An 18,325-nucleotide genomic window follows, 5' to 3' on the forward strand; every position below is an offset into this window, starting at 1 on the left:
CTGGCACCTCGGTCTTGGACTTCCCAGCCACTGGATAAGTACTATATAAACTGTGTTCCACCCTGCTGCCTCTGCAGCTTTGCCATGCTTCAGTCACACCTGTATCTGCAGTGTCTATCTCTGGGTGCAGTAGAACAGAGAAGCACAGATGGGGTCATCCAAAGAGCTCTGACCTTACAGTCCCAAACTAGTTTAGTAAATGGTAAAGAATGGCCTCTGGTTAATATATATAATATATAGTTTCAAAATAAATGGGCCTCCTCTAGTATGACCTTTATTAGATGGTAATATAAAAGTACTTATTTTCTTAAATTATCTGTTCATTAGTAATAGTATTTACAAATGACTTTTCTTCTTACAATTTATTTATAGGTAAAGGTAAACTGGAACAATCTCTTTGCCAAATATCTCAATTCTCAAGTTAAAATTGATGACATTTTGCTAGAATTAAACTTTAGGTAATAATCATCTCCACAGACCAATGACTTCGTCATTTAAAAATATCTCAGCTATCCATGCAGTAGAATACACGAGACAAAAATAATGAAATAGATCTATCTGTGCTGACATGGGAAGCTGCCCATGATATAGGAAATTAAAAAGTTCCAGGAAATATATAAGTAGTAAGATCTCATTCTTGTAAACATATATGTGTCTGTGTGCATGTGCACTAAAAAAAGTCTGGAAGAGTATATACCTGTTGACCTGAAAAATGAAACAGTGGGTTATTTTACCAGCAAAAATGGGCTTATTCAGGAATAGCAGAGAATTGCAATTCAGGACAAGCAAGCCACAGCAAAAACCACAGGGAAGTCCAACAGACAAAGGAGAGGAACGTTATTTTATAGGAAAAAAAAAAAAAAAAAAGGGGACTTCCTTGGTGGTCCAGTGGTAAAGAATCCGACTTACAATTCAGAGGAGGCAGGTTTGATCCCCGGTCAGGGAACCCCACATGCCCCGGCAAATAAGCCCGTGTGTCTCAACTAGAGAAGAGAAAACCCACACGCCACAAGCCCGTGCACCACAACGAAGAGCCCGTGCGCCGCAGCGGAAGATCCCGCATGCCTCAGTGAAGATCCCGCGTGCCACAACTAAGACCCAACGCAGCCAAAAATAAATAAAATTAATAAATAAATAAATCTTTTTTTTTTTTTAAAGGAAGTTGGGAGGGGTTGTTTTGAATGACAGTCCATTGGAGAAAAGTGAGAATTCAGAGAGATGACCGTTTCTCGTTGGCTGAATTGCTGGGGTAGTTGATTTCTTAGGAGATACAATGTTCATCTTTCCCTGTTGGGACCTGTAGGTGATGATGATTTCCTGTTGATGATTCCTCTGTCTGTAATTGACAATTCTTCCTGTGATTGAGGTGCAGTGATTCTGCCTGAGGGCTCCTCCTTCTGGTCTCCGGAATTTATTTTAGTGAGATTTCCCTGTATCAATTTTCACACACCAAACCAGAAGCAGTGATTACATTTGAATGTGGATTAGTGGAAACAGGCACTTTTACTTTTTACTTTACACTTTCTGTATTGAATTCTTTATAGAAAGGATGTATTATTTCATTATTTTCAATATATAATTTTAAAGCAAAAATGCAGTTAAACACTTGATAAATATATCCAAATATACATATTAATATGTTTTTATCTACAGCAAGTATGTGTTGAGCACATTTCAAGTACTCTTGAGATACATCAGTGAGCAAAACAAAGATTCCTGCCCTCAAGGGACTTACATTCTAACCAAAATTAGAGCAGGATAAGGAGGATCTGCATGCAGAGGACATTAAATAGGGTGATCAGATTAGGGTTTATTGAGAATTTGATACCTGAGCAAAGACCTGAAGAAGGTGAGGGAGAGAATCATTAGGATGTCTGAGAAAGGGCATTCTACACAGATGGATCAGCTAAGGCAAAGAATCTAAGGCAGGAGTGTGCCTTGCATCTTTAAGGAACAGCAAGTAACCTGGGGAGGCTGGAGCAGAGTGAGCAAGCCAGGGGAGCAGTGGGAGACGGGGTCAGACAGGTAAGAGATAAGAGAGAAGATGGGATTCGTCTAGGGCCTCACAGCTCATGGCAAGGACTTCCAATTTTCCTAGGAGTGGAATTGGAAGAAATTTGAACAGAGGATGATGGTGTCTTGGACCAGGATGCAATCAGTGAAGGAGGTGAGAGAGACTTGGATTCTGGCTATATTTCATAAGTAGAGGTAATAAGAGTTCCTTATTTGTTGGATGTGGGGTATAAGAAAAAAAGTGTCAGGGTTGACTCCAGGGCTATTGTCCTGAGCAGGGGGAAGGATGGAGTTGCCATCAACAGAGATGGAGCAGCCTGGAGGTGGAGGTAAGTGATGGAGTTCAGAAATTCATTCTGGACACACTGAGATTGAGATGTCTGTGGGTTTTCCAAGTGGGGATGGGAAGTAAACAGTTGAAAAGAAGTGTGAGCCACAGACATAAATTTGGGAATCTTCAGCATATAGATGGGTTTTAGAGCTACAAGATTGGGTGTGTTAATTCCCTAGGGCTGCTGTAATAAAGTGCCCCTAACTGGGTGACTTAAAACCAAAAATAGTTGTTGACTTACAGTTTTAGCGGTTAGGCATCGGAACAAAATGTCAGCAGGGCCATGCTCTCTCTGACACCTGCAGAGGAGAATCCTTCCTTGCCTCTTCCTAGCTTCTGGGGGTTTGCTGGCTCTCCTTGGCATTCCTTGGCTTGCAGCTGCAGCACTTCAATCTCTACTTCTGTCATCACATGTTGCTCTCCCCCATGTATCTCTATTTCTATGTCTCTTCTTCAAAGGATGACGGTCGTATTGAATTAAGGACCCACCCTACTCCAGTAGGACCTTATCTTCATCTTAACTGGTTACATCTGCAATAACCCTATTTCCCAGTTACAAGGTCACATTCTGAGGTACTGGACTTCAACATACCTTTTGGGGGACACAATTCAACCCATAACACTGAGGATAGTATCACCAAGGGAGCGAGTGATGGTAGAGAAGAGAAAAGGACCCAGGACTGAGCCCTGGAGCACTGCAACACTGAGGGGTTGAGAAAAGGAGGACTTGTTCAGGGAGGCTGAGACGGGGGGTGTCCTGGAAGCTAAGTGGAGGAGGCATGTCTGGGAGGAGGGAGTGATTAGCTGCACACAGGTCAAGGACGAGAAGGCTTGAGTATTCATCTCTGCATTTCATAAAGGTTCCACTTGACTTTGACAAGAGCATTTTGGAGGAGTGTGTGGGCCAAAGCCTGGCTGCAGTGGGTTCAAGAGTGACTGGGAGGAGAGAAATCAGATGAGTATAGAAATTCATTTGAGGAGTTTTGAAGCAAAGACATCGAGTGTTGCCTGGCATGGGAAATGGAGTCCAGAGAAGTTTTGTGTTTTTTTTTTTAAGTGAGTTTTCATTCATTCATTCATTCATTCATTTATTTATTTATTTATTTATTTATTTATTTATTTATTTATTTATTTATTTATGGCTGTGTTGGGTCTTCGTTTCTGTGCGAGGGCTTTCTCCAGTTGCGGCAAACGGGGGCCACTCTTCATCGCGGTGCGCGGGCCTCTCACCATCACGGCCTCTCTTGTTGCAGAGCACAGGCTCCAGACGCGCAGCCTCAGTAGTTGTGGCACACGGGCCCAGTTGCTCCGCGGCATGTGGGATCTTCCCAGACCAGGGCTCGAACTCGTGTCCCCTGCATTGGCAGGCAGATTCTCAACCACTGCGCCACCAGGGAAGCCCCAGAGAAGTTTTTTTTCCTCTTTCTTTCTTAAATAGGAGCAGAAAGAGCATAGTTTTATATGGATAGGAATAATCAGGTAGAATGAAAAAAATTATATAGGCGAGAGAGGGGAGAATTGCTGGAGAAATGCCCTTGAGTGGCAGGAGGGATGGGATCCCGTGCGTAGGTGGAGGGGTTGGCTTAGGCAGCGGCAGGGGTGGGTCATCTGTGGAAGTGGTGGGAAGTCCCCAGACCTGGCTGTAGTGCATGTGGTGGTGAGAGTCCGTGGACATTTTCTTCGGAATGATTCAATTTTCTTAATGAAGAAGGAGGCAAGGTAAAAAGCCAAGATTGAGAATGAGAGTTGGGGCGGACTAAGAAAAGAAGTCGTGAAAATATCATCCAGGAGAGTATGTGAACAAATGGTCTGGTGTATGACTGTGGGTCAGCCTCAAGGGCTCATTAGTTTCATGATATGAATTTAAAGTGGGACCTATCAGTGTAGCTATTTTTATTCAGGTATGAATATAAAGTATTTCATCAAATCCAAGATACCACTGATGGTAAGATATGTTATGATTTCAGAGATGTTAAAAGGTGGAAAATGTTTAAAAACTGATGAAATATATCCATATATCCTAATATATGTGGATACGTTTGTACATCTATATGTATATACATATGCCAATATACATATACATAGATACATGGCAATACACGCACACACACACAATATACATATACATACACATACACCCAATATACATATATCCCAGCTCTATTCCAAGCCAGTTTTCTGGACCCTTTTACTAAGGATACCCTGTGTCCCCCTTGAATGCCCTGATTTAAGGCTTACTGAGGTCTCTCAGTTCATTCAAATGAATTTTCTCCATGTTGCTAAGTGAAAGTGTTTTTTTTTTGTTTTTTGGGGTTTTTTTTGCCACACAGTTTATTAGCTTTCCCAAGGAAGTTCATATTACAATGTTATCAGTCATCACTCTGGTTACACGTAGAGTGGAAACCTGGGTTCCCAGGGCAGTGAGGGGCCTTCAGGTTCTGGCCAGGGAGACTTTGGCAACTGCTCAAGACAGCCAGGATTAACTTCCTCCATCCTCTTCAGCTTGCCCCCCCCTTAAATCTGAAGGGTTCTGCTGGACCTGACTCTGATGGTCTACACAGGTATGGGAGGCAGAGGTGGGAGTCAAAAACCCGGGTCTCCCAGTCCCCAGATCCGGGTTCCAGCCAGACCCAGATCTCCCATTTACAAAATGCAAACTTTGGCTAATTCAGGTAATGCTTCTTCACTTCAGTTTCTCCAATACACTATGGGGATAGTAATAAAGTACCTCACGGATTCTTTCTGAGAGTTAAACGTGGTCATACACACAGTGGTTTAAAACCTGAAGACTCTGGAGTTAGACTGCCTAGCTTGAAACCCCACCACCAGCACTTGGTGATGGAGTATCTTTGGGCAATTACCCCCTTTTACTCTCCCTCAGCCTTATTTTCCTCCCTTGAAAAATGGGTATGATAATATCAATGGGACCTATTTCATAGAGCTGTGATGAGGATTAAATGCCATAATGCTTGTAAAATGCCTCGAACTTAGCAAACTCTAGTTATTTAAAGCCCTAGTTAAGTTTAACTCTTGTCATCTATTTTATTATCATGATTATTACTATATTAGAATCTGTCTTAAACTGTAATGTACTGAAGAGGAACATAAAATAGTATAATAATTTTCACCGTTATTATGACTCTCCCCAGAAAGTAGCATATACCAAACCAATAAAGTTTTTGCGCAGGTGGTGGCTCAAGAGTTTGTGTAAAGTGTAAAGCCCAAAAGGATCAGAGATCTAAATGTCAAAAATGAGACCCAAATAAATTCTGGAAGAAAATAAGGATTAATTCCTTTATAAGTGGGAAAAACTTTCCTATGACATCATATCCAGAAGTAATAATAATAATAAAGATAAAATTGACTACACAGTTGAAAAAACTTTTTTTTTGTGAAAAATCACCATAGCAAAGTCAAAGAAAAAATGATAAACTGGGGGAAAAAATATTTGCAACTTGTGTCACAAACAAAGCAATAGGTGACAATTAGGAGCCTGGCAGGAATGAGAATTCACTTCCAAATTGCTCAAATAAAGATTTTTTTAAAAAATACTTATTTATTTATTTATTGATTGGCTATGTCAGGTCTTAGTTGCAGCACGCAGGATCTTTCGTTGCAACACGCGGGCTTAGTTGCCCTGCAGTATGTGGGATCTTAGTTCCCTGACCAGGAATGGAACCAGCGCCCCCTGCATTGCAAGATGGATTCTTAACCACTGGACCACCAGGGAAGTCCCTCACATAAAGATATTTTAATGAAGGGATTGCACGCAGAGCTATAAGCAGGGAGCAAACCAGAGGTGTGACCTTCGCAGAGACAAGTAGCATCAGGATGTCCTCAGCTCCCCTAGGGCTGAAGAGACGAGGAGGAAATACTGTTATCAGAGTCCGCTGGGAGCTGCACTATTGAGAAGAAAGTGCTCATGAGAGCTTTATCAAGGGGCATGCAGTCATTGCTGAACCAGGAAGACGGAGGGGAAAATAACTCAGCCTCTCTCTCATCCCACCCTCCCTTCTTCTGCCAGTGTCCCCCATTACCTACACCCAACCAGAAGCCAACTATCAGGGGAGTCAGGGTGATGGAATATGTCAGGGTCAGCCTCCCAGGCATACATCCGGACAGTTGGTTGGGAGGTGGCAAGCAGATAATAACCAGCACAGGCTAGTATCTCTAATATGTGAAGAGCTGTCAAAAATTCAGAAGCAAAATACCAAACAATTAAAAATGGGCAAATGATGAAGACAGTTCACAGAAAAAGAAACGTGAAATGCCCCATAAACACAGGGAAAGATGCTCAATTTCACTCCTAATAACTGAAAAGCAAATTAAAACTTCTCTAGGACCAAGTGTAGACCAGGATGTGGAGCAACCAGTACTCAAACACACTGCCGTTGGGAGTGTAAATTGGTACAGCCAAGTTGCAAAAATGTGAAGGGAGTGTAAATTGGTACAGCCAAGTTGCAAAAATGTGAACCATTGTCTACTAAACCTAAACTTACATACCTTATGACCGGCAATTCCACTTCTAGCAGAAATGTGTACATATGTTCACAAAAGACATGTATCAGAATGTTCATAACAGCACTGTTTATAATAGCCCCAAACCAGAAACTACCTAGAGGCCCGTCAGTAACAGAATGTATAAATAAATCGTAAAATATTTCCACAATGGAATACTATGCAGTGATGAGAATGAATGACTTACAACCTCATACAACTGTTGGCTAAAATAAAAGATGCACAACATGAGAGCTGTGAGTTTCAGTTGTATTTGGAAACCTTACTGAGGACTATAGCCCAGAAAAGAGTCTCTCAGAGAGCTCTGAGGAACTGGGAAGGAGCCAGGATTTATGAATTTTTTGGCTGGGAAATACATGTAGTCAAGCATACATCTTGGTAAAAGATGACTGCCCATCACAAGAAAGAGACATCTCAAGTTAATGATTTTAGTGCTTATCTACGTATGGGAAGACGCAAGAATCTGGGGTCATTGAAATTCTTCCTTAGATATGCATGTTAACTATCTAGGGGCCCACATATCTACAACACAGAATGCTTCATCCTGTTTTTCATCCTGAACTCCTTTCAGGGTGGATAGCAGGTCAGTGACCGACTGCAGCGGTTAATGACCTGATCCTTGCGGGCAACATTCTTTGTTTTACACAACTATATGGGTGAATCTCACGAACAGAATGATACGTTTTTTAAAGAAGATCCTAAGGACCTATATTATATGATTCCACTTATAAAAAGTACAGAAAGAGGTAAAACTAATCTCTGCGTTTAGAATTTGGGTTCATGGGTGCAGCGAGGCAGGCAGTGACTGGAAGGGAATGTGTGGGTGGTAGTGGTGGGTAGTGCGGGTCACTTGCTGTTTTGTGAGCTGGGTGTTGGTTGTACAATGGTGTTCACTGTGAAAATTTAGTGAGCTGTATACTTCTGGTATGTACACTTTTTATATGTGTATTACACTTCAATAAATAGTTTTTAAAAACGACACTAACATACTGTATTTCTCCTATCAGATTGACAAGAATTCAAAAGTTTGACACCATACTTCATGGGAAGGCTGGAGCCAGACACTCTCACACACAGCTGGAGGGGGCACAGAAGCTCCGCACCGCCCACCTCCATATTTTGCCCTATCCATCTCTTCCATCTGGCTGTTCCTGAGTGTATCCTTTGTAATAATAAGAAAGCAGTATCCAGTCATAGTAAGAAAGTACTTTCCTGAGCTCTGTGAGTCATTATAACAAATTACTGAACCCATTGGGGAGCCATGGACACCCCTGAATTTGTAGTCCCCGGAGAGAACTGTGTGTAGCCTGGGCACCTCACTTATGGCTGGCAACTGAAGTGGAGGGAGTCTTGTGGGACTGAGCCCTTGACTGCCGGGATCTGAGCTAACTCCAGGAGCCTGTGTCAGCCTTGAATTGAATTGTCAGACACCCAGATTGGAGTCAGAGATTCAGAGAATTGTTGGTGTTGGAAAAGACACCATGCATTTGGAATTGGGGAGGGGGAGACTCTCAGTTACATACATGTTTACCCTTTGATCTATAACAGTAATACTTCAAGGAATCTATCCAAAATATAAAATGTTGCCTTTAAAAGGCAGAATTATTTGTAATTAAAGATGACTGAAAACATCAAAGTGTTCCAGATGTCTGTCCATAGGGGATTGATTGAATAAGTTGTGATTCAGTAGTACAAAAGAATGAAGAAAATCTCTGTAAACCATTATGGAGTGGCCACCAAGATATATTGTTAAATGAAACGTGTAGGAGTGTTTGTTATATGTTATCTTTAGTGTGAGAAAGGCAAAGAATATGAATATATGGGCATTTGCTTATATTTTTTAAATTATTAAAAAATGGAAGAACAAACCAAAAGCTAATAAAAGGGTGGTTTCCAATAAAGAAAAGGGAGAAATAGGTAAAGGCAACAGAGAAGAAAGCAAGGTTTCTGGAAATATTACAGTTGTGCAATTTTGACTTAGAAACTAACTATATCTTACAAAATTGAAAAAAGTTAACTCAAAAAGAAATTAACCCATAAAAACTGAAGAAAAACTAAAAAAAACTTCAAGTTGGTGGTAGAAGACCTTTGTTAGTTTTCTAGCACTGCATAACGGATTACCACACATTTAGCAACTTAAAACAACTATTTATTATCTCACAGTTTAGGGAGACGTCCAGGTGGGCTCAGCTGGGTTCTCTGCTCATAGGCTCACAATGTCAAGATCAAGGTGTTGGTTAGGGGACTTCCCTGGTGGTCCAGTGGTAAAGAATCTGCCTTCCAATGCAGGGGCCGGGGGTTTAATCCCTGGTTGGGGAACTAAGATAAGCCCACGCGCCACAACCACTGAGCTCGCGTGCCTCAATGAGAGAGCCCGAGTGCCGTAAACTACAGAGCCCACGCACCCTGGAGCCTGTGCGTCACAACTAGAGAGAAACCCGCGCGCTGCAACAAAAGAACCTGCACGCCTCAAAGAAGACCCCGCGTGCTGCAACTAAGACCCGACGCAGCCAAAAAAATAGTAGAAGAAAATAAGTAAATAAAATAAATATTTTTTTAAAAAAATGTTGGCTAGGTTGGTCTCTTATTAGAGGCTCTAGGAGAGAATCTGCTTCCAAGCTCATTCAAGTTGTTAGCAGAATTCAGTTCCTTATGGTTTGGGTATTGGGGTCCCCATTTCCTTGCCAGCTGTCAACCAAGGGCCACTCTCTGTTCCTAGAGGCTGCCTGCATCCTTGTCATAAGGTTTTCTCCATCTTCAAAGTCAGCCAAGGAATGTCAAGTCCGCCTCACACTCTGAATCTCTCTGGCTTCCCCTTAAGTCCCCGATCAGCTACACAGACCTCATTGCTTTTCAGGGCACATGTGATTAAGTCAGACTACCTGAATAATATCCCTATTTTAAAGTCAGCTGTGCCATATAACATAATCACAGGCGTGATATCATATTCACAGGTTCAGGGATTATGGCGGGACACCTTTGTGAAGCCATCTGCCTTCAAATTCTGCCACAACAAAGTAGAGAAAGAATTTAAAATGAGTTTAGAATATAGTATTTTGACTGTACTTCCCTAGTGGGATATGTTCTAAGGATAAAAAGAACCTTATAAAATTTTTAATCTAATTTAGTCATTTTATGTCAGTGGTAATTTGGTATTGTTTGAAATAATTATACCTGTAATGTAGGAAAAAGCAAATAAGTAATTATGCTTATGCTGTGGGACCTGAGATTTTTAGTGATTAAAAAAAGAGATCAAGTAAAAAATTGAGAAGGTTAAGCAAAAGCCTTAAAAGAGTAAGTTGAATTGGAAATGTTAGCATGAATTCATGATTTTTTCCTCTTAAAAAGTCTATTTTCTAACTCTATCCACTCAAAAAGGCAAAAAGAAATAACAACCCGGAAGCAATGAGCACTTTTGCAGCAACGAATACCCGTAGCAACCAGATGTGGTCTCAAAATACCATTTCTCATTAAGAAGTACTAAGGCTCTTTGCAGAAATGGCATATTACTGTTCTGGACTAGAAAATGTATAAAATGGGTCCGGAACATCTTCTTGAACAGAAAAAGAAAAGAGATTTCAAAGATTGATAAAGTAGTTTCACAAAGATACAAGAGTCAATCTAAAGGGACAATTTGAGCATCAGAAAGAATAATAATTGCAACGGAGTGGAACATATCCAATATATAACAGTCTTTGAGTTTGTAGTTTGTTGTTTTTTTAATCTGTCGGTCACCATTGGTGATTGCTAGGTAACCAACTTATTCCTCTGAAAAATTAATAAATAAAAGGAAGAAATCAAACATTCATTCCACCTTTCCTGTAAGAATTGCATTTCAATGTAACCCAAGGGTAGGTGAGGGAAAGTTCTTCTTGATAGTAAAATTCCAGCAAATAAATGCACAAGAAAGAATAGAATTTTATTTTTAATATTTATTTATTTATTTGTTTGTTTGTTTTGCATAGTCTGCATGTTTAATCACTTTAAAACCTCTAACATTATATCGTGTCCATCAAATAAAACCAACAATTCTGGGCCTGTTTAAATTATAAGAAACAAAAATCACTGTATACCAACCCAGTATCTTATAAAACCAGCTGGGCTGGCCACAGGGGTGGGGAGGATGGGAGGGGAGGGGCACCCTTGGGCAGATGGCTGGGTGCCAGGAGGGGCTAGGAGAGAGAAAGAAAAGGGGGCTCCCAAATGGGAAGGGACTGATTATCCTAATGGGAGGGGTGCAAAAGGCATGTCAGAAGAGGGGGACTGGGGGGCAGGACAGGTCAGTGCTTTCTCCACCAGGGCACAGTGTTGGAGGGGGTTCGGTGCCACCACCTGCCCATCCCTGGCACTTGGAGAACCAGTGACCCCTGAGCCCTTGGCATGATGAGCCCCATCTGAAATGGATGACAGCTTGCCCCTTCCACTGTAATCCTCCAGAAAGAATAGAATTTTAAAATCACCATTTTTCATCCTTTCATGAAATAATAGTTGTAGGCAACAATCATCAATGGATACTAAAATCATTAGGGGAATGGTTGATGGACTACTGATTAATCTTCGTATCACACAAAAATAATGGGATGCAATATGCAATAAAAAGTGCAGAGCACCATCTAGAAAGTATTCTTGCATAAATGTTACAATGGGGGATGGATGCTGAGCAATGGGGAAAAAAAAGACAAAAAAATGGCTATGCTAAACTTGAAGCAATAATTACTGATTTAACTGACTGTCAGTTGAGAAAAAAGGCCCAGTGGAATAGGAGGCAAAGTCAGGAACATTACCAACACTTTTCCACCTGCCTTATGATTTTTACCCTGAGTAGGTGTTCTCTCCACTGTTTATTGTCAGTTTGCTGCAGTGCTAATTTCAAGTTGCCTCTTAGCAATTGGCTTTGGCCAGCAATGGAATGTAAATCCAGAGTACATTGAAAGTATCCTGTCAGATTAAAACGTGAGTCTTTGAAAACCAGTACACTGCAGGGTGGAGAAAATCTTTTTTTTTTTTCCAATGAAAATCTGAACCAGCTGAAAAGGCATAGATGTATTTTATTTTGCACACTTAATTTGTTCAGTTTTAGAGCTCAAGATCCATTCGTGTTGCTAGTATATTAAATGCATACCTTTCTGTTCTTATTGTCACTGTCATATATATATGCGTATTTATATATATCACCTCTACATATGGCCCTTTGAAGGAGAGATTATAGTGTACATGGCAGTCCACAGGTTGGGAGTCAAAAGACCTGAATTCTGCTCCTGACTCTGCCCCCAGCTTGCTGATAGTGGTGACTCCACAGTGAGGTGGGGATTAAAAGGGTCAAGTCAGAAACTAGCAAGGGAAGAAGTTGAAGGGACCAAGACTGCCAATGCTGACAGTCATAAAGACCTCTAAGAGGGCTAAAGAAACACCTGTGAGGCTGGTGCTGGAGGACCAGAGATCTTCCCTCTGGGCCAGTGGAGGGATAGTCAGAGACCAGGATGGCTCCAGAGGAAAATCTCCCCCGAGAGGAGAGGCAGGAGCTGGGAGAATCCTCCCAAGGTCATGCCAAGAGAGAAAGATGAGTAAGAGCGAAGAGCTGGGAGGCAGTAAGTTTCCTGCTAACCTTCATATCATGGCCAGTTTAATTATCTTTGGTCTGTTTCCGCAGATAGGGAAGGAGAGGAATAAAGGCTGTGCCCAGTCAGCTGTCTCAATCAAGACAGCTAAGAGTAGGTTTTAGTCCGCTTAAACGCGGAAACCACATTTGCTGTTTGGAGCATCTTTTCTTTATTTCTTTTTATTTTCCCTTGGTTTGTTTGGGGATAGTCTTTTGAAAATACCCGTGAGACTATTTTCTATTAAGAAAGTTGTAAAAGAGAAAGGCATGTTTCTCTTCCTTCAGGGCAGGAGAGCAGAGGACCCCTAGTGGCCAATGTTGGAGCTGCAGTAACCCCAGCCTAAGACCTGGTGGGCCTGGGAGGTGGATCTGGTGCGTGTAAATGAGAGAGGGGCGTTGGGAGAGGCAGGGGGAGAGGGAAGGGACAGAAAGGGAGAGGGAGAGAGGGAAGGAGGGAGGGAGGAAAGAAGGGAGAGAGGAAAAAGCTACGAGGGAAAGATTGGGAGGGAGGGAGAGTGTAAAGAATAGAAAAAGAGAAGAAAAGAATGAAGAAATGCCAGTACAGGCTTATAAAACATATGGTATATTCAGTAGTTATTTTTAGTAAATAAATAGTTTTAATAATCTTCTCCAAAATGATGCAATAATTTGTTTCTCTACCCAGAAAAATTAGAACATTGAAGTATTTTTGATTGATATAAAGAAAAATAATACAGAAAAGTAATATTGCAGAAGAATTGTTCTAATTACTGTTTGAATGATGGCCATATGTCATACATAAGCTATAGGCTTAATTGAATTTAAAACGTTCCATCACAAGTGGCAGTGTTCTACCATATAATTGTGCTGATGACAAAAATTTATTAAAAGATAAATATTACCAGTGAGGATGATTGATAACGAGATATAAATTTAAGGTTGAATTATTAATATTTTCTTTTTTTTAGTCCTGTCAGGGTACCTTTGTTACTTATGATTTATTTGATGATAACATGTAAAGTCTAAATTTGAAGCCCTTTGTAAAAGGGAGTCCCCGTCGAATGACTTTCCTAATCCCTGCCCCTTATTCCTCCCTTGTGGCAGATCCTGCAGTGAGGCGAACCTATTAATGAACCTATTAATGTACATGGAGACACTACTAAACAAACGTTTCTGGAGGTGTGGTTGTCCTCAGACTAGCATTTGAAACTAGGGCCCTGCTGGTAAAAGTGTACATTTGTGTAACAATTTGAAAAACCATCTGGCAATATCTATTAAATTAAAATAACTATATGCCCTTTGACCCAGAAATCCAGGAATCTATCCCATAGAAATAAAAGCACCAGTACAGGAGACTATACATATGCAAGAAAGTTTATTACACCATTGTCTATTGTGGCAAAAAGGGTAATGCCCATCCAAAGAGGAAAGGCTGAATAAACTGTAGGGTAGCCCTCCTATGGATTATATTATTCAACAAGAAAGCATTAAAGTGATATCAGCTGATCTGGAAGGACTTTCACAATGCATACCGTTAAAAAAAATAAAGCAGTAAGTGAAAATAGATATTTCATAAGAGTATATAAGTGTATAAAACTATGTATTGTAGGAAGTGTATAAAATAATCAGTGGCCAATCCCCCAATGCTTGTATTATTAGGTGATTGTATGACTATGGAGAAGTGTATGGGAAATACACACCAGGCTGCAATTGTTTTTGTTTGTGGACAGGGGTGGGCATAGGAAGAGGGCAAGGGCATTTAAAAAGAAACAATAGCAAAATTATAGAAATATATTTATGTTTGCATATATGAAATAATAAAATATATAAAGTTGATATATGTACATAGAACCTATAAAGTATATAGAATATATTAAAACAATGAGGCTGTAGCAGTATAAAGGCAATTGAAAAGGTAGGCTATAAAATTCTATTTATGATATTATGGTAAATATGTAAAAATGAAGTATGTAAATGCAAAGTTCTAGAAGGTGACAAAGATATGAAATTTGATTTGATTTTTTATGAGACTGAGTAAGTTTCTTCTTGGATTTGTTATTGAATACAGCGTCTGTAATTAGGTAGCTTTTCTTTTTTTAAAGAGAAAGGAAAAACAAAAAACAAAAAACCTCTGTTCTGGATTCTAGAGGGGAAGGATTGCTTCCCTTATATGGTGCACGGAAGAGAACCTGGGCTTTCCAGCCAGATATTCTTGAACTTGAGTTTTTGTTTTTTAAAATATTTATTTATTTATTTATTTATGGCTGTGTTGGGTCCTCGTTTCTGCGCGAGGGCCTTCTCTAGTTGCGGCAAGCGGGGGCCACTCTTCATCGCAGTGCGCAGGCCTCCCACTATTGTGGCCTCTCTTGTTGCAGAGCACAGGATCCAGACGCGCAGGCTCAGTAGTTGTGGCTCACCGGCCTAGTTGCTCCGCAGCATGTGGGATCCTCCCAGACCAGGGCCCGAACCCGTGTCCCCTGCATTGGCAGGCAGATTCTCAACCACTGCGCCACCAGGGAAGCCCTGAACTTGAGTTTTGATTCTATCACTTAGGAGTCCTGTGATCTTAAGATATTTGACTTCTTTAAGCTCTGGTTTCTTCAGCTATGAAATGGGGATAATAACTATATCTATCTCCTTTGTAAAGGGCTTGGTACAGTCCCTGCCATGCAGCAAACTTTTAAAAAAATGTTAGCTATTTGTGGTAGATTAATTTATTGAGATATTAATTTGCATTTTCTTTTTACCACTGTGGAATTGTCCAAAAGAAAAAGCTATCTGTGCTGTGCTCTCAGTATTTTCCTTCCCCTCTTCCAAAAGGGCAGCCAAGGTTTCGTGCTCCTACTTTCAAGGGAGATTTGCAGTGTTTGGCGGGAGAGGGAGAGGGGAGGGTAGATGGGAGATAGGCATAAAGAGAGACACTAAGAGTTCTCCAAACTGAGAAGGATAGGGAAAGTTGGGGGAATCTTGAGGGGGAGAGACCTCCTTCTCCACATCCATTCCCCACCCCCCTTCATCCCCGCCCCTCCTGAAGCCTGGGGAGGGAACGGACTCTTAGAGGGATGGAAACACCCAGGAGGCTGAGCACAGGCAGCAGAGCTTCTGGAAGCCTGCAGACTGGGGCTGTGGGCATCTCAGGGTGAGCATGTGGACCAAAACCAGAGAAGCTGCCTCAAGCCTTTTCCCTGCCTAAGGTCTAGATCCTTGGGCCTTTGTATTATCCTAAGGATAGTGGTGAATGGTATCGGGGTGAGGAGTCCCTATTCTGTCTGGCAAAGGTCTGAGTTGGATTTAATTTGATTTAAAGAAAATACATAGGCTATATCAAATACCTATCATGTTTTTATTCTTTTTCTTATTGGTTGTGTTACTGTATGATACTGGGCAAGTAGGTTATTTAACTCTTATTCTCAGCTTCCTCATCTGTACAATGGGCAATAATAATACATAATTCACAGAGTTATGAACAGAGTCCAGAACAACCCATCCCTGGCCATTTTTATTGCCCCTTTGCTCATTCTTTTGAGCATTCCTAGCTCTTGGCCTCTGGACATGACGCTTCCGCATTTGGAGTAATTTTTCCTTCCTCTGCTGTTTGAATCGTACTTTGTCCTTCAAGTCCTAATGGAAGCATTTTTGTCTTCCCTGACCACGGGGCAGCCTTCTTTTCTCTGAACTCCCGAGGCATTTATCTTGCTCAGCCCTTCTTTCACACATCTGATATTTCCTAAGCACCCTCAGGGTGGCTGGTTTACTAAGGGGAAGTAGACAAAGTCTGCTTTCACGGAGCCCACATAAGCAGATTATCGCCATGTCTTTTTTTTTTTTTTTTTTTAATATTCTCCAGAGTTTTCGAGGTTCTATTTACCACAAATAAAAAGTGCACGTGAGCTGTCTATTTGCTTTCTTGCCTGTGCAGCCTAGCATTGGGGTTTGGTTAGTGACCCTGACAGCCAGCAGGCCTGCTCTTTCCAGGATGGCTTTGCCAGTTTTGGAGGAAATGTGAGCAATCTCAGAACAGCAAGAGCTGTTGCGCAACAGCAGCACTTCCAGTTCCTTGATGTTGTGGACCAGGATCTTCCAGAAGCCTCTGGGCAGCATGTGCTTTATTTTTCTGTTGCCCCAAGAACCACTCTTGGGCATCACCATCTGGCCCTGAGGGCAGCCATGATGCTGGGTAGGAGATGGCCAGCAGTGCTGAGGAAGGGAGCTCCACGCCTTTTTTTTATATAGATGTGTCACTTTCCCAAATACTTTCTGCTTCCTAAGGTCAAAAGTGATGTCTTTTATCTCAATGTTATCTAGAGCAGTGCCTAAAATAACAGAAGACACAGGTATTGAGTGGGTGTTCCTTTAGTCAAGCAATTCCTCCTTCCCCCCCTTTTTATACACCTAAATCCCCCCTTCTGTCAATAACTCTGAAATTCCTGGGTGCTGTGATCCACATCACTGGTCTGTATCCCCAATCCAGCACAAACCAAGCCGGTACATATTGCAATACACAGAAATACAATCTTTGCAAGACGGCTGACAGAGGATTGTGGTGTAATATGTGACATTGTTGGGCTGCACCCCACAGGCCTGCAAGACCTGTACTTGCCCATCCTCAAGACTGAAGAAAGAGCCATGAGTCAGTGACAGAGACATCAAGGGTTTAATGGATGGGGGATCATACACGTCTGAAGCAAGGTCCTGGAATAATGCCCCACTGAGTGTGGCAGATGGAAGGCAGGACATGGAGGCGGTCTTCACTCCCAGGGGGAGGGGGAAGTTACCATTTATAGGGGGAATTGGTGTCAGGTTGGCTTATTGATTACCAGGGAAACTAGCAGAGGGGCATGCCTCTCACCACCCCTTTGATAAGCTATCATGGTGGAGGTGTTCTGATCTAAAGTTTAGAACAATCACTAGCTGGGGCCAAGGGCAAGTATGTAGGAAGGTCAGTCAGGTGAGTAGGGTGTAGGTGGGGCAGGCACTGGCTGAGCAGCAAGAGAACAGCCATCTTGGGTGGCCTGATCATATAGGCATGGACCTGAACAAAGTGGACATTGAGAATTCTGGGAAGAAGCTCCTACCAGGGACCTAGTCTTTACCAGCTTTGTCACCTGAGCTGGCTTCAGACTCTTAGACTTCTAGGAGAACAAAGAACTAAAATCATTGGAAATTTCTAGACCTCTATGTTAGGGGTCAAGTAATAGTCCCCTGTAGCTTTCCACATTTGTCGCACAATCAAGAAAACAGAGCTGTATGCTTGAACAATTTAGCCATTATAATAACTGATGTTTGCGTAGCAATGAATGGTTTATGAAGGGCCGTCACATTTGTGAGTAAGCTAAGGGAAGTGATATACTATCATTCTTATTGTTATTACTCTTATTACTATTAGTTACAGAAACAAGGATTCAAAAACATTATCTAAAGCTGTTGTCAAACAGCAAGGACATAGCAGATCCAGGAAACTAACAGGTCTACTGATTCTAAATCCTGTGTTCTTTACATTACACCATACGGTTTTTTACATAACATTTGCAGAACTCCACCTCATCTAGCTCTCAAAGATTTTATTATTGTTAAGGAGCAAAAAGGCTTATATACTCAGCCATTTCTTGACAAACCTAGTTTATGACCAAGCTTAAGTAAACACCCTTGGTTTCAAACAACCTGCCATTTACTTAGGGAGCAACCACTGGAACTCCCAGAAGGTTTCACACCAGATGTGCTTTTCAGGAGAAAAAAAGAAAGACATTTCTAAGGGGGGTAATTAATAGGAAGAGATTGGGAGACTTAATGTGATATTGTAATTGAGTTGATTTGTTCATTGTGCCTTGATTAGAAAATATTTATTAAACTGAGTTATTGTTATGCAGAAATCAATTAGCTCCAGC

This window comes from Balaenoptera ricei, chromosome 1 (assembly GCF_028023285.1).
Source record: "Balaenoptera ricei isolate mBalRic1 chromosome 1, mBalRic1.hap2, whole genome shotgun sequence".
NCBI classification, from domain to species: Eukaryota; Metazoa; Chordata; class Mammalia; order Artiodactyla; family Balaenopteridae; genus Balaenoptera; species Balaenoptera ricei.